Source organism: Panthera tigris, chromosome C1, assembly GCF_018350195.1.
Source record: "Panthera tigris isolate Pti1 chromosome C1, P.tigris_Pti1_mat1.1, whole genome shotgun sequence".
NCBI classification, from domain to species: domain Eukaryota; kingdom Metazoa; phylum Chordata; class Mammalia; order Carnivora; family Felidae; genus Panthera; species Panthera tigris.
In genome coordinates this window covers 113682989-113699522 of record NC_056667.1, presented here as the reverse complement: position 1 = coordinate 113699522, position 16534 = coordinate 113682989, and the positions used below count along the sequence as shown (strand labels likewise).

At 39.3% G+C, this 16534-nt stretch overlaps 1 long non-coding RNA gene across 1 annotated transcript; it reads right to left on the bottom strand.

The window, feature by feature from the left end:
• Positions 1-12669: 12669 nt before the first annotated feature.
• On the bottom strand, positions 12670-16226 carry LOC122241265. Its single transcript, XR_006221305.1, has 3 exons — positions 16009-16226; positions 13630-13698; positions 12670-12733 (listed from the first exon to the last, which is right to left on the bottom strand). It is a non-coding gene; the product is annotated as an uncharacterized LOC122241265 (long non-coding RNA).
• Positions 16227-16534: the final 308 nt, after the last annotated feature.

Here is a 16534-nt window from a genome sequence, read left to right as displayed (position 1 = left end):
AAATAATGGGATGGAGAACCATGTATCATGCTAATGGTTACCAAAGGAAAGCTAGAGTAGCCATACTTTTATCAGAATATCAAGATTTTAAAATAAAGATTGTAACAAGAGATGAAGAAGGGCATTATATCATAATTAAGCAGTCTATCCACCAAGAATATCTAACAATTGTAAACATTTATACTCCAAACATGAAATTACCCAAATATATAAATCAATTCATCACAAGCATACAGAAACTTATTGATTAATAATACCATAATAGTAGGGGACTTCAACACCCCAGTTACAACAATGGACAGATCATCTAAACAGAAAATCGATGAATAAACGATGGCTTTGAATGACACACTGAACTGGATGGACTTAACAGATATATTCGGAACATTTCTTCCTAAAGGAGCCAGAAAAAAACAATCCTAAAATGTGTATGAAAAAACACAAAAGACTCCGAATAGCCAAAGCAATCTTGAAAAAGAAAACCGAACCTGGAAGCAACACATTCCTGGACTTCAAGATGTATTACAAAGTTGTAATCCTCAAGACAGTGTAGTATTGGCACAAAAGCAGACACTCAGATCCATGGACAGAATAGAGAACCCAGAAATGGATCCACAAACGTAGGGCCAACTAACATTTGACAGAGCAGGAAAGAATATCCAATGGAATAAAGACAGTCTCTTCAGCAAATGGTGCTAGGAAAACTCGACAGCAACATGCAGAAAAATTAACCTGGACCACTTTCTTACACCATACACAAAAATAAACTCAAAATGGATGGAAGACCTAAATGTAAGACAGGAAGCCCTCAAAATTCAAGAGGAGAAACCAGGCAAAAACCTGTTTGATCTTGGCCACAGCTTCTTACTCAACATGTCTCCAGAGGCAAGGGAAACAAAAGCAAAAATGAACTATTGGGACCTCATAAAGATAAAAATCTTCTGCACAGCAAAGGAAACAATTAGCGAAGCTGAAAGGCAACTGACAGAATGGGAGAAGATATTTGCAAATGACATATCAGATAAAGGGTTAGTATCCAAAATCTATAAAGAACTTATCAAACTCAACACCCAAAAAACAAATAATCCAGTGAAGAAATGGGCAAAAGACATGAATAGACACTTCTCCAAAGAAGACATCCAAATGGCAAACAGACACATGAAAAAATGCTTAACATCACTCATCATCAGGGAAATACAAATCAAAACCACAATGAGATACCACCTTGCCCCAGTCAGAATGGCTAAAATGAACAACTCAGGCAACAACAGATGTTGGTGAGGATGCGGAGAGAGAGGATCTCTTCTGCACTTCTGGTGGGAATGCAAACTGGTGCAGCCACTCTGGAAAACACTATTGAGGTTCCTCAAAAAGTTAAAAATAGAACTTCCCTACAACCCAGGAATTGCACTACTAGGTATTTATCCAAGGGATACAGATGTGCTGTTTCAAAGGGGCACATGCACCCCAATGTTTAGAGCAGTGCTATCGCCCAAATACATCGGCGGATGAATGAATAAAGAAGATGTGGTATGTATATACGATACAGTATTACTCGGCAATCAAAAAGAATGAAATCTTGCCATTTGCAACTATGTGGATGGAACTAGAGGGTATTATACTAAGCAAAATTAGTCAGAGAAAGACAAATATCACATGACTTCATTCATATGAGGAATTTAAGATACAAAATAGATGAACATAAGGGAAGAGAAACAAAAATAATATTTTAAAAAGGAGGGGGGCAAAACATAAGAGACTCATAAATATGGAGAACAAACAGGGTTGCTGGAGGGGTTGTAATTGGGGGGATGGGCTAAGTGGGTAAGGGGCATTAAGGAAGACACTTGTTGGGATGAGCACTGGGTGTTATACATAGGGGATTAATCACTGGAATCTACTCTTGTAATCATTATTGCACTATATGCTAACTAACTAACTTGGATGTAAGTTGAAAAATAAACAAAAATTAATAAATAAATAAACAATCTCAACAAGAGTAAAAAAACAGGAAAGAAAATTTTTTTTAAAATGACATTTATCTGATGGACTTATAAATTTAATTTTACTATTGGGGCATCTGGGTGGCTCAGTTGCTTAAGCATCCGATTTGGGCTCAAGTCATGATCTCAACAGTTTGTTGGTTCGAGCCCAGGGTCAGGCTCTGTGCTGACAGCTTAGAAGACTCTAAGCAGCCTGCTTTGGATTCTGTGTCTCCCACTCTCTCTGCCCCTCCCCTGCATTCATACTCTGTCTCTCTCAATCTCTCAAAACTAAATAAAAAACATTAAAAAAAATAACGTTAATTTTACTATCAATATTTGAATTGTTTACATTAGTGAAGTTTATAAAAGATGGATGATAATTTTGTGATTCAAGTGAACTTCAATCAAAATTCAAAAGAAATGAAAAGAATTATGGATTGATAAAATATCATGAATAAATATAGATACAGAGATTATATTTACATTTCCTGACTTTGCTTCATTTTACTCATTAGTAGTGTTTCTAAATCACCAAACATTAATATTTTATTTTCCAGCCTCAGTTTTGTTGCCTACCTCTATGAATTATTGCATTATTGTTGACATCACTTTAAATTTGAATTTTTCACTGCTAGGTTATCGTTGATATCCTGAATGTGAGTTTGTATTAAAGCCAAGAAAAAAAGTGCAGATGATTCAAATAGTTCATTTCTATCTACCCTCAGATGAAAATAAAAGCAAACTATCACTTTCTCCCCATTAGCTATCCCAAGATTCCTCTCCCACCGAGAAATGTCTGATGTCAGGGAAGTGGACTGACCCTGAAAGATAGGAGGGAGTGTTGCCCAGTCCTGCCCAGCCCTTTGAGGTCACCATGTGGAGTATCTATCTGGTAACATGATGGGGAGGCCTCTGTCACCTCATTCCCTCGCAGCTTTTACCTACCCTGCATACCTTGGCCTTCCCTGCTTTCCATTCTCCTCATTTCTTCCCCACCCTCTTGCTTCTGAACTTGTTTCTCCCCAAAAGCTTTAGAAGACCCCTAATAGCTCACCTTATATGCTTATAATACTTCAGGAATTGAGGTAAACATATCATTTCATCCTCACAAACATTATCTCAATTTATTCTCAGAAAAATAGGGTGAAACGAATGGGTTTCCAGGTCTGGCAAGGTGGAGTAGTCCCAATCCTCACTGGTCTTTCCCTGTACAACGAAAAAGCTCTGCACATAAAGCAACAAACAAGCATGGGAAGTGTCTGAAAAGTAAGAAGAAGAAAGCATGTGGCTTTGAGACCAGAGGACTCGAGGGACAGCATGGCAGGGGGCTCTCTGAGTTTCTTCTGACCCGCAGCGGCATGCAATCCTGACCCACCACCAAGTACAAACCAAAAAAGCTCCACGATAGCCTGCTCTCTCTCAAATGGCCAAAACAGGACAGCCCAGCATTAGGAGATGTTTTCTGGTAATATACTTTCTACTCCAGCTAAATACCAGCAGAAAAACCAGGATGCTGCCCTCCCTCCCCACTGTGAATTCATTGGGACCTAGCAAGAAGCTGATGGTTTTTCTTCCACCTCACCTCTGCTCTCCTCCCCCTTCTCCCATCCTCCCAAGCAGGCAGGGTGTTTCTCAGATGACCTCCATTTAATTTAAAGTTCCTGAAAAAAGAAATCTTCAGGCCCAGATTGTTTCCCTGAGAATTTTACCAAACGTTTAAAGAGAAATTAATATTTATACAATTACTTCTAGAAAACAGAAGAGGAGAAAACATGTCCCAACTTGTTTTTATGAGGCTAGTATTATTTTCATACCACAACCAGACTGAGACAAAACAAAAAGAAAAAAAAAAGCCTAAGATAATATCTCTCAGGAACCTAGATGCAGAAGTTTTCAATAAAATATACCAAATTCAATCCAGCCATGTCCACATAAAATTATATAACATTTCCAAGCACAATTTATTCAGTTATGAACAGTTATGCTAAAGTGATTTAACATTCAAATACCAATGTCCATAATCTACCATATATATGAACAGACTAGAGAAATCATATGTTGATATCAATTGATATAGAAGTAGTATTTTACAAAATCCAAAACCTTTTCATGTGAAAACTTTTACCGAGATGGACATAGATGGGAGCTTCTTCAGCTTAATAAATAGCATCTACAAAACCCTTTATAACCCACATTGTACTTAATAATGGAAGACTGAGTACTTTCCCTCTAAATTTGGCAACATGGCAAAGATCCACTCCCCCATTCTTACTCAACAAAGTCTGGAAGTTCTAGCTCCTGCAATGAGATAAGAAAGAAAGGGAAAAAATATGCAGACTAGAAATAAGTACATAAAACTGCCCCTATCTGCAGATGGTACAATTGTCTATTAAAAATCCAAAGGAGGGGCACGTGGGTGGCTCAGTCAGTTAAACGTCTGACTTCAGCTCAGATCATGATCTCGTGACTGGTGAGTTCAAGCCCCATGTCAAGGTCTGTGCTAACAGCTCAGAGCCTGGAGCCTGCTCAGCTTCTGTGTCTCCCTCTCTCTCTGTCCCTCTCCTGCTTGCGCTCTGTCTCTTTTTCAAAAATTAATAATCATGAAAAAAATTTAAAAATCCAAAGGAAACTAACCACCACAACAAAAACCCTGGAAGTAATGAGTCGTTCAGCAAGACCATAGGATACATGACCAACACACAGAAAGTAGTCACATTTCTATATACTAACAATGAACATGAAAACAAAAATTAATCACACAATACTATTTGTAATTGCTGCATAGCAAATTAAATATATAGTTATAAACTTAATAAAATATGTATAGAATATGTATGCTAAAAATCAGAAAGTGCTGACGGGGAAAAAAAAAAGTACATCTAAATAAACGTGACCAAGATTCAATTCTTTCCAAACTGATCATTACATTTAATGGAATTCTTATCAAAACCCCAGCAAGCATTTTGCAAAGATAAACTCACAATAAAATTTACATGGAAAGGTGTACATCCTAAAATAGCTCAAACAGACTTAAAGAAAAATATAGTGGTAAGAATCACTGTATTAATATAAGGCCTGATATATAAGTACAGATATATATCAAGTCAGAGGGTTGGTGGAAGAATGGAAAACACATAGATCAACGAACCAAAACAAGATAACCCAGAAGCAGACCCACACAAAAAGGCCGAGATGATTTGTTGTCAAAATGAAACAACAAAACAGAAACGAGAACAAAAACAAAACTAACAAAACACAATTCAATGGAGGAGAACCTTATTGGCAAATGGTATTGGAGCAGTTGGGCATCCATAAGCAAAATTTTTAAAAAGAACCTCAAATGAAACTTCACATTGTGCAAATAATTAACTCAAAATGTATCCTAAATTTAAATGTAAAATAGAAAACCATAAAACTCTTAGAAAAAAAAAAAAGAACTAGACAAATACTTAGGATCCAAAATTTTGGCAAAGACTTCTTAGACTTGACACCAGAAACTTGACCCATAAAAGTAAGAATTGAGCAACTGTAACTCATCAAACTTAAATATATTTGTTCTATAAAAGATCCTATTAACAGGGGGGGAAGAAAGGGAAGCTACAGAATGGGCTAAACTATTTGCAAATCACGTATCTGACAAAGGGCTTTTGTCTAACATGTAAAGAATTTTCAATACTGAACAGTATAGAAACAACCCAATTAGAAAATGGGCAAAAGATATGAATAGGTATTTCACCAAAGAATATATATAAATATAAAATAAGCACATGAAAAATATTCAACATCATCAATCGTGGAAATGTAAATGAACATCAAAATAAATTTTCACTACACATTTTTCACAAAGGCTGAAATTAAAAATCATTCAATACCAAGAAGATACAGGAAAACTGGATCGTTCATACATTACTGGTGGGATTATACACTGGTACAGTGATTCTGAAAACCAGTTTGTTAGTGTCTTATAAAACTGATCATGCAACCACCATAGGACCCAATTGCATAGTTGGGCCTTTATCCCCAAGAAATGAAAACTTAGGTTCACCTAAAATCCTGTCCACAATTATTCAAAGCAGATCCACTCACAATTGCCCAGAACAGAAGATGATACAGACATTATTTAATGGGAGATTGGTGAACTATCCTTGGGGCTCGACCACATCAGGGAGTACTACTCAGTAACAAACTGTTGATGCACACACCTACTTGGATAAATCTCTAGGTAACTTTCTGTGTAGGGTAAAAAAGCCAATCCCAAAAGGTTATGTATCATATGATTCATTTATAGAACATTCTTGAAATTAAAAATTAGTAGCTGCTAGGGTTCAGGGACCAGAAGACAGAGGTGGGAAGAAGTCAGATACAATGCTAAAAAAGCAACGGGAAAAATCCTCATAGCAATGGATTTGTTCTCTATCTTGACTCCATCAATGTCAATATTCCAGTTGTGATATTTTGCTACAGTGTTGCAACATGGTACCATGAGAGGAAACTTGGTGTGTTAGTTTTCTAGGGCTGCTGTAACAAAATGCCACAGACTTGATGACTTAAATAAACAACAGAAATTTATTTCCTTTCAGTACTGGAGGCTAAAAGTCTGAGATTAAGATGTCATTAGGTGTGGTTTCACCAAGGAACCTTCTTGCTCCTTGGCTTGCAGATCGCCACCTTCTCCCCATTGGTTCACATGGTCTTTCCTCTATGTCTTTGCCCTAATGTCCTCTTCTTATGAGGACACTGGTCAGATAGGATTCCGGCCCACCCTAGTGATCTCATTTTACCTTCGTTACCTATTTAACAATGCTATCTCCAAAACAGACACATTTTTGAGATACTGAGAGTTAGGGCTGCAACATTTGCATTCTGAGTGACACAACCAATCCTATAACACTGGGTAAAGGATACATGTATGTTTATGAATTATTTCTTGTATTAGTTCTTATGACTACATGTAAATTTATAATTATCTCAAAATAAATAGTATTTTTTTAACAATGTGAATCACTATTATGCCTCATTGTATTCAGAAAATAATTGGAGCCCAGAGCATTACAGTTACATTGAAGTTACAGGCATCGCAAGGTAGCAACAGGCTATAATTAATTTATTCCATTTGGTTGAGCCTTTAATAGGTATCTAAAACATACCTATTATGCCAGGTGATATTCTTGCTTTTTAAGATATAGAGATGAGTGGGGCACCTGGGTGGCTCAGGCAGTTGAGCATTTGACCTCGGGTCAGGTCATGATCTCGTGGCTTGTGGGTTCAAGCCCTGGGTCGGGCTTTGTGTTCACAGCAGGTAGCCTGGAGCCTGCTTTGGAATTTCTGTCTCCCACTCTCTGCCCCTCCCTCACTCATTCTCTCCACCACCTCCCCTCAAAAATAAACATTTAAAATTAGTAAAAAAAAAAAAAAAGTTACAGAGATGAGTAAGATCTAAGTAGCTGTGATGGTTAATTTCATGTGTCAACTGGAGTGGGCTGTAGCATGCCCAGATATGTGGCCATATGTTGTTCTAGATGTTATTGCTCTTAGATATTTGTGAAGGTATTTTTAGAGGAGATTAACATTTAACTTAGTAGACTGAATAAATCAGATTGCCCTAATGTGGGTGGTCCTCACCCAAGCAGTTGAAGGCCCGAATTAAAAATATATATATATCTGATCCTCTCCCAAGTACGAATGGATTCTTCCTGCCTGCTTGACGTCAAACTGGTATATCTCCGGTTTTGTTTTGTTTTGTTTGTTTTGTTTTGTTTGTTTTTGCCTTTGGACGCAAACTGAAACATGGACTCTTTCTGGGTCTGGACCAGATGCCTTCAGACCAGAACTGCACCATCAGATTTCCTGGGCCCCTAGCTTTCCTATCCACCCTGCAGATATTAGGACTCCCCAGCCTCCACAACTGTGAATCAATTCCTTATACTAAATCTTCTTAGACACACACACACACACACACACACACACACACACACACACATCTTCTATTGGTTCTGTTTTCCTGCAGGATCCTGACTAGTCACTACTTCAGGAGCTGTAATATTCTCTTCACATGGAAGATGTTCCCACCCTCAGTTCTCCAGGGGTCATCCCTTCATCCCTATCTTGTTTGAACACATCTAGGCAATGGAGTGCTGTAAGTTTCCCATTGAAGTTGACTGTGATGGGGCACCTGGCTGGCTCAGTCATTTAAGCATCCGACTTCAGCTCAGGTCATGATCTCATGGTCCGTGGGTTCGAGCCCAGCATCGGGCTCTGTGCTGACAGCTCAGAGCCTGAAGCCTGCTTCGGATTCTCTGTCTCCCTCTCTCTCTGTTCCCCGCCCCCCCAACTCATGATCTTTCTCTCTCTCTCTCTCTCTCAAAAATAAAAAAAAATAAACATAAAAAAATTAATTTAAAAAAGTTGGCTGCGAGTGGAACTGTGTGATGCTCTTAGAGGCTCTGAGCACCTGAGGCCCACCGTTCTCTTGGCCTTGACATGATTCCTAGAGTGTCCTACTTCCTGGCTGGAATGAATATCCCTGGAAGCATGTGATTCCAAGATAAATCCTCTCCAGTCAGAGCCTGGTTTGAATGAAGCATCCTGAGAGAACAGATACAGTGAGCATGTTTATGCTATATCCTATCACCAATACTCAGAATAGCATGTGTTTGGAAGTCATTCAATAGAGAGATAAATAATAAAGAAATGATAGATATATAGATGGATGATAGATAGATAAAATGATTGATTGATAGGGTGATAGGTTCTATTTATATTTTGAATGAAAGAGTAAATCTCTGCTTTATATAAGAAAATTTATACCTGGGATGAGTTTGTGAGTCACATTAAGTCTTGTCTAGAAGTAGGTGGGTCCAAAAGAGATTGCAGGTGGGACACATGGACTTTCTGCCATAGACTATCCTATGATAGTGTTTTCCAAAGTGATCAATGATTGTACCCACATCCAAAGCCTTCCTTCTTTAGTCAATGTTTTATGCTGGCTTTGAACTCAGGACAGTTGTCAGCCTCAAACAATTTTGGTTCCATGTGGCATAACTGCCTTGACACTTATTAGATGCTATTTTTTTTTATTAATTAAAGGTTTGCGGGGCACCTGGTGGCTCAGTCAGTTGAGCGTCCGACTTTGGCTCAGGTCATGATCTCACAGTTAGTGAGTTCGAGCCCCGCGTCATGCTCTGGACTGACAGCTCGGAGCCTGGAGCCCACTTCAGTTTCTGTGTCTCTCTCTCTCTCTCTGCCCCTTCCCTGCTCGTTCTCTGTCTGTCTCTCTCTCTCTCAAAAATAAATAAACATTAAAAATTAAATTAAAAGTTTGTTCAAGTTAATTTTTCCAGAGGTGAGTTGTCAATATTCACAGAAGTCCTACGAGGAACAAGTAGAAGAAGGGACAGGCACCCTGGTGGCACTACACCATGAAACCACATACCCTGGAGGAATATACAGACACGTAACATTTGAACAGCACACTACATCTTGCACAATGGGCTCCCATCTCCATTCCTCCATAACCATGGGGCATATCATACATCATCCCTATAACATTCTTCAACTAGGAGATGTGTTGACTTGCTTGCCGAGAGCTATGATTGCTCTCTTTGCTGTTCCAGCACTGAAAGCAGAGTAGCAGGATTCTTTGATTGGACTGAGGTAACCAGTCTCTTTAATATACATTTAAGAAATCAAGCCCACAATCTCATTTAGAAATCTCCTGAGGCAGACAACTAGTCAAGCAGATGATTCTTGCTTTTTCCTTAGCAATCAAAATTGCCATCGTTGCAACGATTGCTTGCAACAGGATGAGAAAATATCGGTATTATTTTTGCCACGATGTTGCCGTATTATTAATAATCGCTTCCTGTGCTCTGAAGCTGGACCAGACATGGGTTGTTCTGAGAAGAACATGAAATGAGAGTGGGAAGGGGAGACTGTCATTTGTTTAGAAATTTTGACAGGCCAAGGGGCGCCTGGGTGGCTCAACTGGTTAAGCATCCGACTCGGGTTCATCCGGATCACGTCATGATCTCCTGGTTCATGAGTTCAGGTTCCATGTTGAGCTCTGCACTGACAGCATGGAGACTGCTTGGGATTTCTTTCTCCCTCTCTCTGGCCCTCCCCTTCTCTCTCTCTCAAAAAAAAAAAATGAAAAATTTTTTTAAAATACTGAGGCTGTCCAGGATTGAGTCCATCAGTACTGGAGGAACAGACTAGAATTCAGAAAGCAGGAGTTGTTGCAACAGTAACTGGGGCAGCGGCAGCAGCTGGGGGGGGGTGGGGGATTCATTAACAGTAACTGTGAGTCAGAGAGTGAAGATACTGTATCTTCATTTTTTTCTTCTGTCAAAAATCATTAACCCCTATCATCTCCTCCTACTTGTTTCCCGTGTTTAAATTTCACTGTCCTGGCCCCTTAACCCAATTCAAGTTACACACTCCCTCCCTGATATAGAAAAAAAAGTAAAAAAAAGAGGAATTGGCAAATTGTTTCAAACATGCAGTTACAGGAAATAATACAACAGGTGCATACCAGGCTGATGTGACGCGTGCTTGCTTTTATTAATCATGCTTCCCATTCTTCTTTTAAAGAAACAGCAGTTGAAAGCCTCTAATTCTTGCAATTGACATCTGCCCATCCTCTCCAGGAATAGCAGGTTTCTGGAGCTGGTGTTACCATGTCTCTATATGTTTAATGATTTTACTCCACATACAAGTTTTCACAATCACTACAGTATTGTTTGGTGTGTTTTGAAACACACAGTAGTGCTAATTTTTTCTACACCACTCATCTGTATCTTCCTTTCTGTAATGTTTCAAATATATTTTCAAAGATATTTCCATATCCATCCTAAAATGCTAGGATGTAACTCCCTGGATGTCACTATTCAGAAATCTCTCTCACGACAGGAACTCGGGTCTTCCTAACGTGGCGTAAAAGACAAGGACGGGCATTATATAATTGAAATCTACCTCCTTGGCCTTGGGGCAAAGAAAGTGTCGAAAAACATTTTGTAAACGGATACACGGTCTCCCTGTATCCCACTGATATGGTTAAGTCAAAGAGTAAAGGAAGCAATGGAAGTGGGATTGCTTTAAAAGGCACAAAGTTCAGTGTAAAAAGGAGATCGTGCTTATACTCACAGTGACCAAAATAATAATAATGTTGCTGAAATCATATATCCTTACTGCACTGTGTGAAGATTGCTCCCTGCTTTCTCATGGTCTTCAGCCATGTTCTCTGTGGTGCTACAAAAGTATATCCAGGACAAGAAGCCTACCCACAATGATGCTTCCTAGCTGCACTGCATATCACCCGTTGACATTATGATTGCAGGGACAATAACCTGGTAACGCTGGCACTATTTTCTCGTACTTTAAATTAAAAACAGTTGCCGGGCACCTGGGTGGCTCAGTTCGTTAAAGCCTCTGACTCTTGATTTCTGCTCAGGTCACCATCTCAGGGTTCGTGCGGTTGGAGCCCCGCATTGGACTCTGCATAGGCAAGGGCAGAGCCTGCTTGGGATTCTCTCTCTCTCCCTCCTCTCTACCCCTCCTCTGCTCACTTTCAATTTCTCTTTGTCTCAAAATAATAAGGAAACGTTAAAATAATTTAAAATAATTAAAAATAAATAAAAACAGTGGTAGACATCACATAATTCTGTTTAAGTACAAACGTGAAATGACAATTATTACCTCTCACTTATGATTGCTTATAAATCGTATGGTATTCTCATATAATTCTCATCAACTATGAAAAAAGAAAAAAGGAAACAGTCACAAGTTGCACACTCCCTCCTGCTATGGACTCCTGAGAGCCCACATTTGCACTATCTGATTTTATAGCTGGACCATGTTTCGAGTGTTTGCAGTTTTGCGATCAACCCCTCTGCCAAGAACCTGTCTTCCCCTGGCAGACCCACCTCACTTCCCAGTGCTTACTTCTCATGCCGTGTGAGTTTTAGTTTCATTTTATCGTGATTATGGCTTTGGAATATGTGTTTCCCCTTCCCCGCAGCCCTTGTGCAAAGATCGTGCCTTCCTTGAAGTGGGTCCCTGTCTTCTCCTAGGCACCTCCCTCCGAGCTGACCCTAGAATCCGCTCCATGAAAAGCGTGCCAGTTCTACAGGTTTTGTCTCGCAGCTTCAAACCTGCAGTTTATACTCTGCCGTGTGATGCTGGGGCTGAGACTCAAAAGCACATTGCCACTTTGCTGGGTGCTTTCCGTGTGGCTCTGCCCGTGGGGAGTGCAGAGGACCCGGCAAGGTAGAGCAGGAGGAGGGCCTTGCCCCACCTCTCCACTTTCTGTTCTTTTGAGGATCATACCAGCCTTGCTTCTTCACTTTGGTGGCTGTGGTTTACACTAAGAAGACTCACTTAATTCACTTTTTAGTATTTCCAGCATTTGCAAGACTAGTGTCACGGTGTCCCCTTAGATGCCCTCCTCAGAAGTCTCATCCCCAAGGGAACCTTCAGAGACACCGACCCCAGCCGACCCCATTCTTGGATATCTGAGTTTCAGTACAGCTCCCGCTCCAGGTCTTAAATTTAAATAAGCCCAGCTTCATCTGCTTTGCACAGCCAGCCCCATGGTGGCAACTACCTCATCAAAATCTCAAAAGAGTTCTCTCTCTCCAGTTTTAATCTTTATACCTAGTAATTATAAAGAATCAAGAGTCTGCAGTGTTTGAAAAAAGACATTGATTTTATCAAAGTTCTCCACAAGATATCAGCAAACCGAAGTTAGTAGCCTATAAAAAAGAATTATAAATCATGACTAAGTAGGAATGAAATATTGACTTAATGTCTAAAAATCTATTAATATAATATACCATATCAATAGAATACAAAACAAAGACATGTGATCATTTCAATAGGTTTAGAAAAGCCATTCAACAAAATCCAGTATCTTTATATGATTAAAACTCTCAAAATCCTAGAAGAAGAAAACATCCCTAACCTGGTTAAGGGTGTGTAGAAAAAAAAAACAGCAAAAATCATACTTAATGGTGAAAGACTGGCTTTTCCGAATAAGTTTAGAAATAAGACAAGGATGTCTGCACTTATCATTTCTATTCAACACAACCACTGTAGGTTTTAGACAAACAAATTAGGCAATAAAAAGTACTTGAGAGGCATGTAGATTGAAAAAGAAGTAAAACTATCTTTATCTGCAGATGACAGAATCTTGTGTGAAGAAAATCCAAAAGCATCCACTAAGACATTATAAGAATTAATGGGTGAGTTCCATAAGGTTGCAGGACAAGGATACCAGTTTCTAGTTATGAAATAAACAAGTCAGTATAAATAAATAAGTACAGCATAAAGAATATAGTTAATGGTATCGCAATAGCCGTGTGTGTGTGTGTGTGTGTGTGTGTGTGTAGTGTCGGATGATAATACACGTGTGATGAGCACAACATAATATATATATAGTTGTTGAAACACTATATTATACACCTGAAACTAATGTAACATTGTGTGTCCACTACAATCAAATAAAATTAAAAAATTAATAAATATTTCAACCCAAACACACAAAATATGCAGATCTAAATAAGTATTCCTCCGAAGATACACAAATGGTTAGGAAGTACACGGAAAGCTTGGCTTTGTCACAAGTAGTAAGATACAACTTCACACCTACCAGGATCAAACAGTGACGCGATGACAAGTATTGGCAAGGATGTGGGGAAATAAAAACCCCCATTCACTGCTGTGGAAACACAAAATGTTGCAGCAACTTTTGCAAGTAGTTGGCAGTTCTTCAAACAACTAAATGCAGTTACCATGTGACCCAGCATGTTCACTCCTGGAGAACTCTACACCAAAGGGAGGGTCATATGTCTACACAAAACCTTTTACATGAAAGATTATACAGCAGCATAATGAATAATATCCAAAAGTTGGAAACAATTCAAATGTCTGCTGACGAATGAATGAATTTAAGAAATGTAGCCTGTCCACATGAAGGACTATTACTGGTCATGAAAAGAATGAAGTACTGGGGCATGTGGGTGGCTCAGTTGGTTAAGCATTGAACTTTGTCTCGGGTCATGATCTCACAGTTCGTGGGTTCGAGCCCCACATACAGCTCAGAGCCTGGAGTCTGCTTAGGATTCTGTGTCTCCCTCTCTCTCTCTGTACCCCCTCCCCCGTCTCTCTCAAAGATAAATAAAAAACGTTAAAAAAATTATAAAAAGAATGAAATACTGATACATGAGCCTCAAAACACTATGCTAAATGAAAGAAGCAAGCCACAAAAGACCACATACTGTATGATTCCAGTTGCATGAAATTCATGTGAAATATGAAGTCTGTAGATAAAGAAAGCACGTGAGTGGTTTGTGGGACTACAAGGGCGTGAGATAAGGAAATAATAGCTAAAGTGCACGGGGTTTCTTTTGAGGTGTTGCAAATGTTCTGAAATTTGACCGTGGTGACAGTTGAACATCTCTGTGGATATACTAAAATCATTGATTTGTACACTTTACATGGATGCAATGTATGGCATGTGGATCACATCTTGGTAAAGTGCTTAAAATATTAGCTGTGATGGGAATTGAGCAGAGGCCTAAGCAAACACAGTTACCTTACACCATTGCACATTTGGTTAGCTTATGTGGTTAGTTGGAGCTTTGGAATTCAGATGACCTTTGCAGTTCAGAAGACTCAAAAGGGGAACGTGTTGAGGGTGTCTAGGAGGTGTCATTTGGATCCACGTAAGGGTATTTGATCTTGATGATTGATAAGTAAGGGTAGAGGTTGGAGATTGAAAAACCTAACTTTTTAACCTGCCACACTTGACCCTGTTGATTGCATGGGCTCACTGGCTTGTATTGTGTGAGATGAGGGTCCCATGGTCCATTGATGTGGCCTTCAGAGGCCCGCCTGACCAGGAGCTCTTTGCAGAAGCCTGACCAGAAGGTCCTACAAACTGCCAGAGGGCAGGCTGGCTGCTGTCCCTCATCTTTTCCTTCTATTCAGAAAACCACCACTCCTATCTCTGTGGTTACCTCCCTGTCAAGTTTTAATAGACTGAAGTATTTGTGAGGTCTTGTGTGTTGAGTCTTACTTCCCCCTGGGAGTTAGATAAACAAAAATGTCCACTCTGCTTCTCTTCCCTATTTGTGTCTCCACTCCGCTGGACATTTCCATTAACTCTGACTTATAAGACATCAACTGCTTTGCTTCGGGCTTAAATTTTCCTGCAATTTCATAATATTTGGGCAGTGGCTCCATTCTGGAAACCTAACCAGTGCATAAAATGTACTCAGAGATGATTTAATCAAAGCAGTCTGTGAGTGGGAGCCAGTGGGCCCGAAGGATGGGGACTTTGTCTTAATGATTACCTCTTCAGTCCTCAGGAGAATTACTGGCTCACGGCAGCCTTTGGATGCATGTATGATGAGCAGAGCTGATATATTATCAAAGGCTTGGAAAGAAGAGTAGGTCAGGTGTTTGGGGGCAAGTGAGTAAGTGTTGACAAGATGCTCACAGGTCACATCCCAGCTGCATCATTACATGAATAAGTAAACCTGACTGTGGTATGCCTGGATATAATTACAAAACAATTCCCGGGCTAAACTTTGGTTGTGTTTACTTTTTTCTGAAACATTACAGTTACCTGCAACTGCAGGGATCCATACACGAGACATTTTACTTTGTGTTATTTCTGAATGTTAATTTCTTTTCCTATCGCAGAGTCTTAGATTGCCTAGCTATGGGCATTCTAAAAATCAATCCATCAATGAATAAAAATGCTGACATTTTTTTTACCAAAATTGCTTTTATAATTAAAGGGTGTATGTTTTGTCTCAAATGCTTCCAAACAAAGGAAATAGCTTGGGGGGTAAACTGGGACAGGGGTTGCTTTTTCTCCACCAAATAAATTAGTATAAATGAGAAATTGATAAAGTAATCCATTAAAAGTCAACTCTAAAATTCCTAATGTTCCTTGTGACTATGAATCCAAAAGTTCACAGTCCATTTTCTCAGCTCATATAAGAAGGGCGATTGAAATTACCTCGTGTAAGCTGTGACCTGCCAGGTTTTATGACTCTGTGGCTGGACAGGTAGGCTATGTAAATGGTTAGCAGTGCCTACTCCAGAATTAGACACATTTTGAGTGGAGTCCTGGATCCACTATTTACTAGCTGAATGAACTTGAGAAGTTATCTTCCTTTTCTGGGTCTCAGGAACTTCATGTGTAAGATGAAAGGAAGAACAGAACCCTTAGTAGAAAGTGATCCTATGAATTAAACAGAGAACAAATATAAAGCATTTAGCACAATCCCTGGCACACGCAAAGCATTCACGAAATGTCAGCTGTGTTTACTATCATTCCTTGGACAATGTCAAAAAGGGTAATCAATGGAGTACATAACATGACATGACTAATACAGGCTGTGAGAGCTGAAGGCATGAGTGAGCCTTTTGCCTGATCACCCTTATTTTGGTTTCAAAAATAATAATTTTGATTATGAGACATATTCATTTCACATGAAGCAAATTGCTCAAAAAACACACAAGTGCAGAGAAAATATATAGAT